At 33.2% G+C, this 14,161-nt stretch overlaps 1 long non-coding RNA gene and 1 pseudogene across 1 annotated transcript; both read right to left on the reverse strand.

The window, feature by feature from the left end:
- Positions 1 to 318: 318 nt before the first annotated feature.
- On the reverse strand, positions 319 to 4,747 carry LOC126722526 (probable LRR receptor-like serine/threonine-protein kinase At3g47570; annotated as a pseudogene).
- Positions 4,748 to 6,948: 2,201 nt separating this feature from the next.
- LOC126723588 (uncharacterized) lies at positions 6,949 to 10,282 on the reverse strand. Its single transcript, XR_007654383.1, has 2 exons — positions 9,623 to 10,282; positions 6,949 to 7,213 (listed from the first exon to the last, which is right to left on the reverse strand). It is a non-coding gene; the product is annotated as an uncharacterized LOC126723588 (long non-coding RNA).
- Positions 10,283 to 14,161: the final 3,879 nt, after the last annotated feature.

A 14,161-nucleotide genomic window follows, 5' to 3' on the forward strand; every position in this document is an offset into this window, starting at 1 on the left:
CTACCAGTAATTTGAGGTTGTTAACTAAAGGTACAAATAAGTAATACAAAGTTAGATGTTGTTTTTAACTTTGTATTTAGGTAGAACACAACAATCAAATTTCTCATATTGGTGTAGTGTTTTAAGAGATTTGAACTTCGATAAATACTCATGTATATTTAACAATCTTAAAAATAAATAAATAACACTATTTTGGAACTTAGTTATTAATTTGCCCGTGCATCGCACGGGTTAGCGACTAGTGTTGTATATAATAAAACTAGAAAATCATGATGATCACAACCTTCATGATAAATCATCATTCTTGTGCACCTACGAAGAAGGAAGATAATTTCAATATATTAGAATGATAAGCTTCGGAATTCATAAATGACAGTATGCTAAATGACCGTTTTCCCAAAAATAAATAGAATTCAAAAGATATTCATTATCAGTAACTTAATATTTATGTTTTACTAGTGAGAAAATTCATGATGGGAGAATCCTTACTTGCGGTATGAAAAAATCCCAACCCATTCAATAATTGTGGAATTGGTGGGCATTTACTTGGATTTATTTAGAATTCTAAACAAGAAAACTTCTCCAACAAATTCGTTAACTTCAACTACACCCTTCAAATGTCTATGTTATTCATTCAGTAAAATTGAGATAATATAATCTTATGTTATCGATATGGAGACCTCCTACATCTTGTGGACCACTTCAACGATAGAAATCAACAAATAGAAAGTAGATTTTAGAGGTATATTATGTGTTTTGGTATTATAAAAAAGTAATTGGGCTTATTCCCCAACTAAATGCAACATAATGAGCTATATGATTAGTGACACCTTCTTCCCTTAAAATATTTGGACTAGCCTTATCATATTAGATCATGTAGTGTGGGGTGCTACAAAATTATAACATATACACAAAGGCAAACAATATATTACCTGTTTATTGAAGCCTTCGTCTGCGTCTATTAGTTCCAAGAAGTTTCTGTCGAATTGAATGTAGCTCAATTATAAGAGCACTCATGTTCATCCTTTCTCTTGGAAATTCAACCGAACAAGCAACCCCAATTTTTATAATCATAATCAAGCATTCTTGACTTGTTACACTTCCATTTTGACCCTCATTGCGAGTAATGTTGTTTGTACGTGTCTCTCCTTCTCTTTCATGCACACTCAAAAGGATAGGATCTATAATGTCAATTATCTGTTCTGGCAAAACTGCTTTAACATAGTCATGGAGGTTTAAGTTATCTTGAAAAATATTATCAGTAGGCTTTTTTCCCGTGAACATCTCTAATAATAATATGCCATAACTATAGACATCACCATATGTTGACACATTATTTCCCAAACCATACTCTGCAATAAACAGTTACATATAACATATATGTAACGTGAGCATAGGTTTCTACTAAAAAAAAGATGGAAAAATATATGTAACAGACAAGTATATTAAAAGAGCATTTTCAATGGTGCATAATAAGAATTAAGAAAAGCGGAAAATTTTGTTATATATCATTCTATTTTTTTTGGCTACAGTTCGTCCTTGTTAAAATCTTCCTTCAAAACTTTAAAATATAGTAAAAGACAAAGGGAAAAGGAACACAACTAAATTTAAAAAATAAAAAAAATATTTACCTGGAGGAACATAACCAATTGTGCCTCTTATTCCAATGGAGCTTGATTGGTGAATAGAACAATCTTGGGTAGCATCAAAAAGCAATCTTGCCAAGCCAAAGTCACTTACATGTCCAACCATTTCATCATCAAGAAGAACATTGCTAGGCTTGAGGTCACCGTGAATGATTGGTGTATGGCAATGATGATGAAGATAATTCAATGCATTAGCAACATCAATGGTAATATCCAGTCTCTGAAGAAGACTCAAATTTCTTGGTTCCTCAAGAGTCTCGCTTGTTCTTAGAGTTGGATGTAGCCATTCATCTAGGTTGCCATTTGCCATGAACTCATATACCAATGCTTTAAAATCATTACCTTGATGGTCAATACTAGAACATGATGTAAGAACCTTTACAATATTTCGATGTCTAATGTTTTGTAGAGCCTCACACTCGGCCATAAAACTTTTAGAAGCTCCATGATGCAAAAGGTTGAGCACCTTGACAGCAATCGTATGTCTACCTTGATCAAGAATTCCTTTATACACGGATCCAAAGCTACCCATACCAATTAAATTGGTAGAAGAGTACCCATCAGTTGCTTTAAAGAGATTTTGGTAAGATAGATTCAAAAGCAAATTCCCCAAGTCACTTGAGGTATTTTCTTTTCTTTTCTTTCTTAAAGAGGAAAGAAATAGAAGTAATAGAACCAAAGTTACTCCAAGAAGCCTAGAAAATATAGAGAATATTAACTTAAAGGTGAGGGTCAGCTTTCTCTTCTTAGATTTTTGGTATTTACATTTTGGAAGCTGAAACTTAGGTATACCCCCACAAAGCTTCCTATTACCCTTAACGAAAGTTGCACTTCCATTCTTAAAAACTCCGATTGTTGGTACCTCACCCTCAAAATTGTTGTAAGACAGATTCAGAGATTGCAAGTAGACAAAGAGCTCCAGAAACTTTGGAATTTGTCCAAACAAATTATTGTTGGAAAGATCAAGATTTTCAAGACCTCTTAATGATTTCCTCTCATGGCTAGAGTTTCGAGCTTTACACAACTACCAAGACTTGATGGAATTTTACCAAAAAACTTGTTTTCAGAAATATCCAAATATTCAAGATTCTTAAAATTTCCTATTTCCATCGGAAGTGCTCCAGTAAATTGGTTGGCAGACAAATCAAGAAAAGTTGGTGAGAATGAGAGACCAATGACTTGTGGAGATATTGAACCATTGAGATTGTTATTAGCAAGAATCAAAGAAAACAATTCTTTGCACCTGCTTAGACTTAACGGAATGTTTCCTTCAAGATTATTATCAAGTAAATACAAGTTCAACAAGACCGTTAAATTTTCAAGAGAGGATGGAATGTTCCCAAAGAAATAATTTTCATGTAATTCCAAAACTTTTAACTTTTGAAGCTGTCCAATTTCAGAGGGAATATTACCTGATAATTTGTTGTTCCACATGTTAAGTCTCTCCAAGTTGATCATGTTTCCAATTTCAATAGGAATCTTTCCATATATTTTATTATTATCTAGAGTTAAATAGATAAGAGTAGTTGAAAAATTTCCAACACACTTAGGCAACTCTCCCCCAAAGTTATTGAAACTTATCTCCAAATCAGTCAAAAAGGTGGAATTTGTCAAAGAACGAAGAAAACTCAAGTCATTCTCACCTCCATTTCCAAAATTGTTACTGCTAATGGAAAAAGAGGAAATTCTAATTAGCTTTTCCAAAGAATGAGCTTTTCCACTTAGCTCATTTAGATCTAATTGAAATATCTCTAAATTTGAGGCATTAAATATTGCAATAGGGATAGATCCAGTAAATTGGTTGTTTGCAATAATAAATATTTCCATATTTTGTAGGGTGATATCTATGTATGATGGAAGATGTCCTTGGATTTGGTTGTCTGCTATATCAAATAGTATCAATGAAGAGAGATTGGATATTGAGGGAGGAATTGTACCAGAAAACCTATTTCCAGGCACACTGAATAATGTAAGTTTGGTCAATTGACCAAAAAATGGTGGGATAATCCCACCTAAGTTATTATCAGATGCTACAAAGGCGTCTAGAGAAGATAAGTTCTCGAAAGAAGTGGGATACCTCCAATCATTTTATTGTTAATTATAAAGAAGGATTGGAGCTTTGACAAGGTGCCAAGCGTTGCAGGGATTTCTCCAGTCAGAAGGTTGTAAGTGACAAGAAGAGTTTTTGAGATTGGCGCAACTGGATAAATTGCTAGGAATTTTACCACTGATTGAGTTACCGTTCAATCGTAAGACTTGCAATCTATGCAAATAACCAATTTCAAGAGGGATTTCATTATGCAAGCTGTTGTTTTGGAGGGTTATTTGCCTCAAAAAACTTAAATTTCCAATATGTGGTGATATGGAGCCTACTAGTTTTGAAGATGGCAAATTCAATACGGTGACCCTCTGATGTCGACGACCACAGGTGACCCCTTGCCATTGGCAAAAGTGGATGCTGTCATTCCAAGAGCTCATAACCTGGAGAGGATCATCAGCGATCTTCGCTTTGAACTCAAGCAATGCTAACCGGTCTGTCTCATTATTCCCGCCAGCAACAAAGGTGACCAACAAGCCACAACACAAGAGAAGGACAAAAGCATGCGTGGAAAAAGAAGAGGATGGTGGAGCTGAAATCCAGTGGGAAAGTCTTATATGCAATATGGTTGAAGAAGCAGTTGGCTTTTTGAAACAAGGCAGATAAAGAGGGTTTGATTTCGCAGCTTAGCACTCATGGGAAAAGCACATTTATAAGAATTTGGTAAAGATTGAAGAAGAACCAACTTACTGCATGTAGTGCAGACCCAGTCGGAAAGAATACAAGGACTTGGGGGATTCACCTAACTGGAATCAAAGCATGTAATAGTCAGTGACCTCAGTGGTCCCTTTACCTTTATAATTAGTGGAAAAATCAAAATATTCTTTGTGATTGAATATGAAAAATATTTAAATAAGCCTTATTTCCGAATGCTATATCGAACGGAAGTGTGTTTTGTTTGTTTGTTTGATTTTTTTTTGTTTTTTTTTGTTTTTTTTGGGTGTGTTGAGAAACTATCGAATCGAAGCTTAAAATTGCAATATGGAAATTGAGCAGATTCCATGTTCCAAGATTTTGTGTAGTGTTCAACACAAAATTTCATCAACGTAAAATAGATATGCAATAAAGAATTAAAAATACACCAAAATAAAAGGATTTATATATATATATATATATATATATATGTAAGGACTCAATTTGTAATGACCCAAAATGATATTGGGTTCGCACGTAAAAAGGCCCAAACAATATCATTTGTAGAGCGTGGGTTTGAAAGGCTAGGCCTTGGTCACCGGACGGTAGTTAGTCGTGGTGTTCATACAGAATTAAACCGTGTTCGCTCGAGGAGTCTTTCTCCTTGAGGCGGTCTGTGAGGCTCTGGTTTTTGGCCTTTTTTCCCCAGCCCCTTTTCCAGATTGCTTGTTTCTCCTTTTATATTAGCCTGTATTCCTTATCCTATGTCCACGTGTAGGTTCGACTTTCCAGGACTGATACTTGTCCCATCAGCCCATACCCAAAGTGGTTGGGGGTGGTTGTAAAAGCTGAAGAGCATGGCTCTGTCAGGTACAGAGTATTTAATGGCAGTAATGGCAACTTTTCCTTTGTCCTTAGTCGTTATACTATCCAGCGTCCCCTTCTCTATTAACATAGATATTTTAAGTTTTTCCCAAAACTGTTCCTATTCCGTTCTTGCCCTTTCTTTCAAGGGGACCTCGAATATGTCGAGGACAGAATTATCCTCGGTTATGTCTCAAGACTACTTGGACTTTTATTACACGTCCTCGGCTATACCCCTCCTCGGCTTGGGCCTTGGGCCCCAATGTAAAAATGGGCCAGGGCTACAAATTCTTGGGCCCCACAATATATATATATATATATATATATATATAGAGAGAGAGAGAGAGAGAGAGAGAGAGAGAGTGAGAGAGAGAGAGAGAGAGAGAGAGAGAGAGAGAGAATTCACCTTTTTGTGCAAGCAAAATATGGATTGAATGGAATAGAGAATAGTAAAATTTCTAGTAAATAAAATGGGAGAAGAAGAGTCAAACTAAAAGGAAGATGGAAGGATGGAGGAATTGTAACATTAAGGCATTGAAAATAGGTAGATGATGTGACTCAATTAGAGCGTAGCAACAATAAATGCTACGCTTCAACTTTTATATATACTAGTGTTTAACCCGCGCAATGCGCGGGATCGTTTTACATATTAACAAACTTTACATCCAACATAAACTTAATTATCATACTTATACTACATATATTCAAACTTAAATAACATAGTATATTTAAGCATATAGTGTCCAATATCCCCTAAATTTTTTAAAAATTAGTTTTCTCAAATCACTCATGTGTTCTTCCTTGTTATGAGAGACTTAAAAAAAAGAATCTGACTTTAAACAGTTAAAACTTACATGACAATTTCAAATAGCAAGATCGCTATTTCTAGGAACCACAATGAATCACACCGAACTAAAACTTGCAAGACAATTTCAAATACCAAATCTACCATTCCTAGGAACCACAATGAATTAAACCATGAGATTAGAGAATTTTACAACCAAAAAGTTTAAAAGAGAAAAATGGCTACTAGTTTGTGAAACAAAAAGTCGGAAATATATTAGTCAAATAATAATATGCATAATCAATAGTACATTGGAATCTCAAATTGTAAAACCAAACCAATATATAACCCTTAAAAGGGACATTGAATCCAACTTTTTCATCGCAAAAGAAAAAAGAAAAAGTTGTAGTGCATAATCAAGCCACAGTATATAAACAAAACAGAATTCAACCTGCAACATATAAAATGCATAATCAATAGTAGATGGAAATCTCAAATTCTAAAACCAAACCAATTCATAAGTCATAACCCATAAAAACAACATCGAATCTTAATCTTGACCCTAAATTTCAATTGCAAAACAGAAAAAGAAAAAAGCTCACAATCCCCAAAATGCTGTAATGATACAGAGAAAATTTGTTAACAAACCTCATCGTGATAAATAAAACAGATATATTAGATTATACACACACCCAAGTTATGGAATTCATGAAACTTTTCACCCATTATTATGTAATCATCTATTCATAAAATAAATAAATAAAAGTAAATCATCTAGAAGTACTCAAATCCAAAACACTAAGACATACACAATAAAAACAATCATACTGTAGATTATTCTTTTAAAGGTAGTCATATATATATATATATATATATATTTTAATAATCTATAGGAAGTGAATCTTATGATTCACAATCTTCAGTATTGTGGAATTGACTAATCTCTGTCTTATTTACACTAAATGTATCACTTTTTGTAAATATAGGACTTCGAGTCCATTTTCTATTGTCAGTCCTACTCAAATTATGGAAGCTTTCCCTCCAAAAAGCAGCTAAGGTGGGATTCTGCATCTAGGAACTTCCAAGATGGAAAAGCACATGGAATCTGTCCTCATCTTAACTCACTATAGAAAAGCAAGGTTCCTATACAATTATAGATTCCACATAACACAATCAATCAGCTTTGACCTGAGGAAGAAAAAAAAATTGATAAGAGAATGATTGGAGGGAGAAAAAAAAAGTTATCACAATGAACCAACTGCAAATTATCTACCACCTCAAGCATCAATGCTACATAATGAAATATTGCAGATAATTTTTTTTAGTATTCTCCTCAAAAAAAAATTCCAAATCTTCATTAAAGTAGAAGAGCCCAACAATCTGACATACATCATCCAAAATACGATGCCTATCAAACTCTAACATGCATACTATAAGCCAATTAACAATGTGTCTGTTACAAAACCGAACCACCTTTCAAATCCAAGAAAAACCAGAATAAAAGGCTTCCAATCAGACTGACGAAGGGTACATACAAAAAATGTACATAACTCTACAGTGGAGGAGAAGTCACTAAGAAAGTCCTCACAAATTTCGTACACAATCAAAATCAATCCCACTTCTATCTTAACATAAAATACTTCAATGCTAAATAACAAAATGATACCAAAAAGTATAAAAATATACCTTAATATTAAAAAAAAAAAAAAAATGCCATAGGAGACTATTTATTTTTTATTTTTTATTTTTTTGAGAGAAACCATTAAAGCCAATTTGAATCATTACTCTCCACTTGAAATGAAACTAAATGGAAATTAATTTGAGCTATAAATACTCCGTGACAATTTGCTGTCATTGTATGTGGGGTTTGATATAGGACACTTAGATTATTGTATCTGAATTCAGAGGAATATTCTTGAAGGTATTTTTTTACAGTGAGGGAGATTCGATTGTGTTATTTAGAACACAATACTTCAATTCACAGGTGAAAACATTTATCATAAAATTAATTAATAAACATAACAACATAGGTATCACAACATCAATCAATAACAATAACAATTTTTTATAAAATCAATCAATAATCAGAACAACATTCACTGATAACCTGAATAACACAGCCCAACAAAGGGAGGCAGGTAATCTCAAAAGAATTATCACACAATCTTCAAATCAAAGGGTGGCCATTAGATGAATAATGAGTAATTATAATTAACAAATACTGCTATTAACTCATGATGATGAACAAACTTGGCTAATAAATGAACAGAAATTATTATAAGACAGTTTATGGCCTGATGGGTTAACATATTGAACAAAGAGTGGTATTCTCTTAATATTAGGAAATTAGGCGATTGATAATTTGCTGATATAATGTCAGTGGTAATTTGCCAATGAGTAATAATTTCTAATTTGTCATTGTTTTCAGTTTATAATCATAAAGTCATAATAACTGGAAACCTATTGATATCTATAGCCATCAATAGAAATTGTGAGTTTAAAATTGCATCAACTCACTCAAACATTTGTAGGATAAATTCACATCAATTTCAACATGGGCCTAGTGGTTTTCAAGATATCTATTGTAGACGATCATTCATCTAATTTGAGAAACAATTACCAATATTTCCCTATGCATGCCATTATTAATGATTATAATAAATCAATATTAAAAATTTTTAAATAGGAGATTAGTTACATTGATAATCATGTAGAAGAAATTGTCTAAATAATGTAACTATGCAATTAAATCACTAAGCAAGCACAAATAAGAAAACTCTGTATCCATATAAAAGAATGGATAAATAAACCCATCAAACAACCTCACCCACATCTATGGTATCAACCTTCCCCAAAAATGGCCCATTCATTCTTCCATCACCACAAAGAGGAAATCATCTATACATAAAATATATCCATAACAAAACAAACAATATCAGAACTAAAAAAAAAAAAAAACTATATCAGAACTAAATCTCCACAAACCATAACAGAACAAATAACCTAAAATAAAATTGGAAACAAAAAATATATAACAGCAAAATGTTCAATCCTATTCTAATAGGATCCCAAAAATATCTTCAAGATTAGTTACATATATAAATGTTTAAGTTCTGTTTCTTTACAGTGAATAACCAAAACCATTTTCTTTCGTTGTTGTAATTTCTGTAATCTATAATAAGAAATAAGAAAAGAAAATATAATTGAAAAGGTTTATTGGCAAAAAAATCAAAACAAAATTGAATGCAATTCAAATACCTTAATATAAACCAATCCAACCAAAATATCCAAAAACTAAGTCATATTTCATACCTAGATCTAAGAAAAAAAAAAAATACCAGAACTAAGTGATGCGGCTTATTTCACCATTAGCGAGTAACACAATTATTCCGATTCCGAAATGTAGAATGTGAACAATTGAGGAAGAAATACATTGAAATCGGAACATTCAAAGTTGAGTACTAACACCACCAATAAACAAAAGCAATATATTCATCCAAAAAGCATATGATAAACCCTAGATCCAACCAAAAAATAAAAATAAAAAATAAAAGTAGATCCAAGCGATCTGGAATCTGATCGATACGAAATTGGTACCTGGCTAAACTTGAGGGCGTGCTGTATTGTTGACGGTGGTAGAAGCTTGGATTGTCTTACATCTTGACACAATTGGCGTACATGTTTCTCAGTTTTTTGCTCTCTCCATCTTCCGTGCCTTCTTTGTTTAAAGGATCGTCTAGGTATGGGTTTGCAAACCGTTTTTGAACTTTTTATATCTTGTCTTTAGTGAAACGATAGTATAGATTAAAGGGTACTGAACCGGTGTAGTGTTTGGGTTTAAGATAGACAGTGTATTAGTGACACTGTAATTCAGTACTCAAACGATATAACGATCGCTTTTGTAACTCTTTTACTGTCAACGTGTCAAAGTTTTAAGTGGGCATTTTTCCTACATGTCACAACTGCCTTAATTGTAGGAAAAGGCTTCTGCTATTATATATATATATATATATATATATATATATATATATATATATATATATATGTAGTGCCTCTAGAGACTACATTAGACTAGCGTATGCTCATTCCCAACATGGTTCCAATTTGATTTCTATGTAACACCTTCGTTCGTCTTCTCTAGGTATCTTTCCTACAACATTCTGTGCTAACGTTTATTTATTCTCTTCTATATTTAAAATTATGCATCAAGCTTAATATAATAGAGCTTAATGCATTGTGAGTGTATACGCAGTGAGCCAAATTTGTCTCTGCATCAATTCAAATTTTGGGAAGGAAACAACAAGAAGAAGAAGAGAGAGAGAGAGAGAGAGAGAGAGAGAGAGGACCCACATGAGCAATTTGCTATCCAGTAAATCCCACATTTTCAAATGCACCGGGACCAATAGCTTGGAAGCTATTGCAAGTGGAGTCTATCGAATCAGAAAGAGTTGGAAGTGTTGTGTAGCCAAAGACTTGGTGGAACATCGAGATGGACAGGTCTGCGTAGTCCCATCATTTTTATTTAATTAGCATCGTTAGTCACAACGAAGAAGACAAGAAATGGCTTGAACCTATATATGACAAAGAAGTCAGATTGCTTGGCTTGCCTACACTAGTCAATCACGAGTGTGGAATTTTGGCATAAAAAACAAAGCTTTGGCTCTGTTTGTCTGTTACAATACGCAAGAAGATACTAGTCAATCACGAGTGTGGAATTTTGGCATAAAAGAGAAAGCTTTGGCTCTGTTTGTCTGTTACAATAAGCAAGAAAGAAGATACTAGTCAATCACAAGTGTGGAATTTTGGCATAAAAGAGAAAGCTTTGGCTCTGTTTGTCTGTTACAATAAGCAAGAAGTTTTGAATTCTGAATATGACTTTGATAGTTATAATAGGGGAAAAGGGTTTGAATTCTGAGAGCCCGTTTGGTACATGTGTTTAAACACATGTTTTCAGTTTTTAAATAACATTACAAGTATTTTCACACACTTTTTCACCCACACGTATTTCCAAAAAATATAAACAACATTATTAGAACAATATTATCAAACGGACCCTGAATGTCTCTAATCTATTGGAAATGTTATCACCTAACAATTGAGCTCAAGAATTAATTTACATAACTTAATAATATTTTAGTTGAATGCATTTTTTTTTCTAATATATCAATGGGTAGAATTATGGATTATATTATCACTTTATAGTTTATACTCAATGCTTACAAAATATCATGATTTTAAAAAAATTGATAATTATCTCTTTCATAAAAATAAAATGCTTAAATTTCAATCTTTTTCATATTAAAAATTATACACAAATATGAATTTATGGATTAGCTAGTACTTAGTACATAACATCTACTCCAATAGTCCAATTGATAAGAAATTTAGCATAGGTGTGAAGAATAAGAGAAATATAATCTAACTATGAGATTTTCAAAATATGAATTAATAAAAATTTATTAAATAATGTAAAGTTAACAAAGAATTAACATTAAAAATTTACAAAATTATGTATTTCGTAAAATTGAATTGAGGTTTGTTACATCAGAATAAACTGAAGACAAGTAATAACTCAGTCAGACCCCCCCCCCCCCCCCTTTCCCCTTCTGAAAAAACGCCTAATTAAAAAAAAAAAAAAATTCTAAATGTGATGATATAATAATGTTTGAGTTATATTTAGAATTAAAAAACCTATAGATATTATTTTTCAATTTTTATTCTCTTTTGAAATTCTTTCCATAATAAAAGAACATCCCTTTTTAGTTGTAATTGAATTTATAGATTATATTTGTCCTTTTAATCTCAATTTACTCTTAAGTATCCATATTAATTTTTTTAACAAAATATTTTAATTTAATTTATTAAAGATTAGATAGATATTTGTATATCTTTTATATTTATTATACATATATTTATTGAGATTATGAAGTAACATTAACATAATAAAATTGTAAAGTCTCAAATGAACTAGTTCGTACAATAATTAAATATTTGCTTAATTATGTAATTTTTTAAATTAAATTTTGTGCTCTGATTTAAAATTTAATTGCATCATAAATCGGTATAAATTAAATTATATTAAAGTAAAATTTCTATCTTAAATAAAAAAAAAAAAAAACAAAGATTAAAGATGATTAAAAAAAAAAAAAAGTAAAGTAAAAAAAAAACATGTAAAGAGCTCCAGTCGAGCAAGGTGTCACACTTAGGTGCTTATGGTCTCACAAGTGCCGATTCAGTCGTTGATAGTCTTGTAGCAGGGTTGTGGCTCCACGGAGTATATCACTTGGTTGGGACTGCTTAGCTTTAAAACAAAACTGGTTCCTGGTGTTCCAAATGGATCAAGCGACAATCACCCATAGCTCCATCTTATTTCCCGTGAGCTTCCCCTTCATCTGCCTAGCAAGGAGATGAAAGTTCTGCAATATCGCTGCACATTTCTGCAATTTTCCTTTAACCATTGCCCAAACATTGGTAGCCAAAGGGCACTCCCATAAAGCATGATAGACCGCTTCTTCAACCTGGCCACAGATTGCATAAAGTGAGTCAATGGGTACTCTCCTGCAAGCAAGGTTTGCTTGAGTAGGGAGAATATTGGAGCATGCTTTCCATGGCCAAAATGGTCATATACCACTGTTTGGGAAAATATATATGGACCTACAATTATTTGCAAAATATTTAGCAATTTACCACCTCTTTGAAGCTCGAGTTTGCCGGGTAACTCGAATTTCAGAAATTCGAGTTCTTTAAAAAAATAGTCTTCAAATTTGTCATGTTATTTTTTTATGGAATTTGAGTTCCATAAAAAAGTTTCAAAAACTTTCCATGGAACTTGAGTACCATGAAAAACTTGAGTTCCCCAAAATTGAGTTCCCAATTAGTGGTATATCCTTATATATTTCAGAAACAGTGGTAGATTGCAAAATATTTTCAAAAACAGTGTTATTTGATCATTTTAGCCCGCTCTCCATAGAAAATTATGGACCTTCGGTGGTATACCTAGTTTCCACAATTTGTTCCAGAGCCGTTTGTCATCTTGAGCTAGGGAATGCTCGACCATACCCACTTGGTTCAAGCGAAGTGCGACTTGATAGGTAGTTCTAACCGTGAACCGTTGGGCCTTATTCTCTTTCTAGCATATCCCATCCCGTGTCTAAAGGTTGCCAAGTTTAATGCTCAAAATATCGTCTTGTGTAGACTATGTGAAAGTGGCTTGTATCAAGGATCTGTTCCACTGCTTGGTTTGATGATCAATAAGGTCCCCACCTTCATAGTTGTGTCAACACCTAGTTTGAAAATTGGTGAGCAGGGCAGCCACCTGTTGTTGCTAATCTTGATGCTCTGCCTATTACCAATCGGTCATATCGATCCCTCAAGGATGAGGTCTCTTGTCGACAACAAACTACACCACACAAAGGATGGGTTTCGACCTAACTTGGCCTCCAAAAATGAACACCAAGGGAAGTATCAGGCCTTATATACTCTATAAAATAGGGAGTGTGTACTAGTGACCAAGCGCCATGCTTGCTTGGCTAACATAGCATGGTTGAAGGCGTGGATATCCCTAAAGTCCGTGCCTCCTTTATTCTTTGGGGTGTACAATCTTTTCCAATTTATCCAATGTATTTTTTTCTCATTATGAGTTTGTCCCCACCAATACTTAGCTAACATTGAGTTAATACCCTCACACACCTTTGGAATTTTGAAAACACTCATAGAGTAAGTGGGTATTGCTTGAGCCACCATGTTGATCAAAACCTTCCTACCCGTCTTCGATATTGATTTTTCCTGCCATCCAATCACCCTTTTGTTATCCTCTCTTGTAGGTCCATAAAAGTGCTCACCTTAGATCTTCCCCCAACCATAGGGAGTTTGAGGTATTTTTCACAATTGGTCATGACCTGTGCTCTCAACAAATTCTGAATTTCCTCCTTGTCCCTTCGGCTAGTGTTTTTGCTGAAGAAGATTGTGGTTTTTTGCTTGTTAATGGCTTGTAAATGGAGAAAGACTTAATTCAAGACAAAATTCACTTAATTGATCAGTTAATCATTCTAATTAATTGACGTTATAATAGAGACCTAAAGACTTGAGATCTGCCCCCAACTCACATGAAAAAATACTTCGGATCATTCAAAGCTA

Source organism: Quercus robur, chromosome 4 (assembly GCF_932294415.1).
Source record: "Quercus robur chromosome 4, dhQueRobu3.1, whole genome shotgun sequence".
Lineage (NCBI taxonomy): Eukaryota > Viridiplantae > Streptophyta > Magnoliopsida > Fagales > Fagaceae > Quercus > Quercus robur.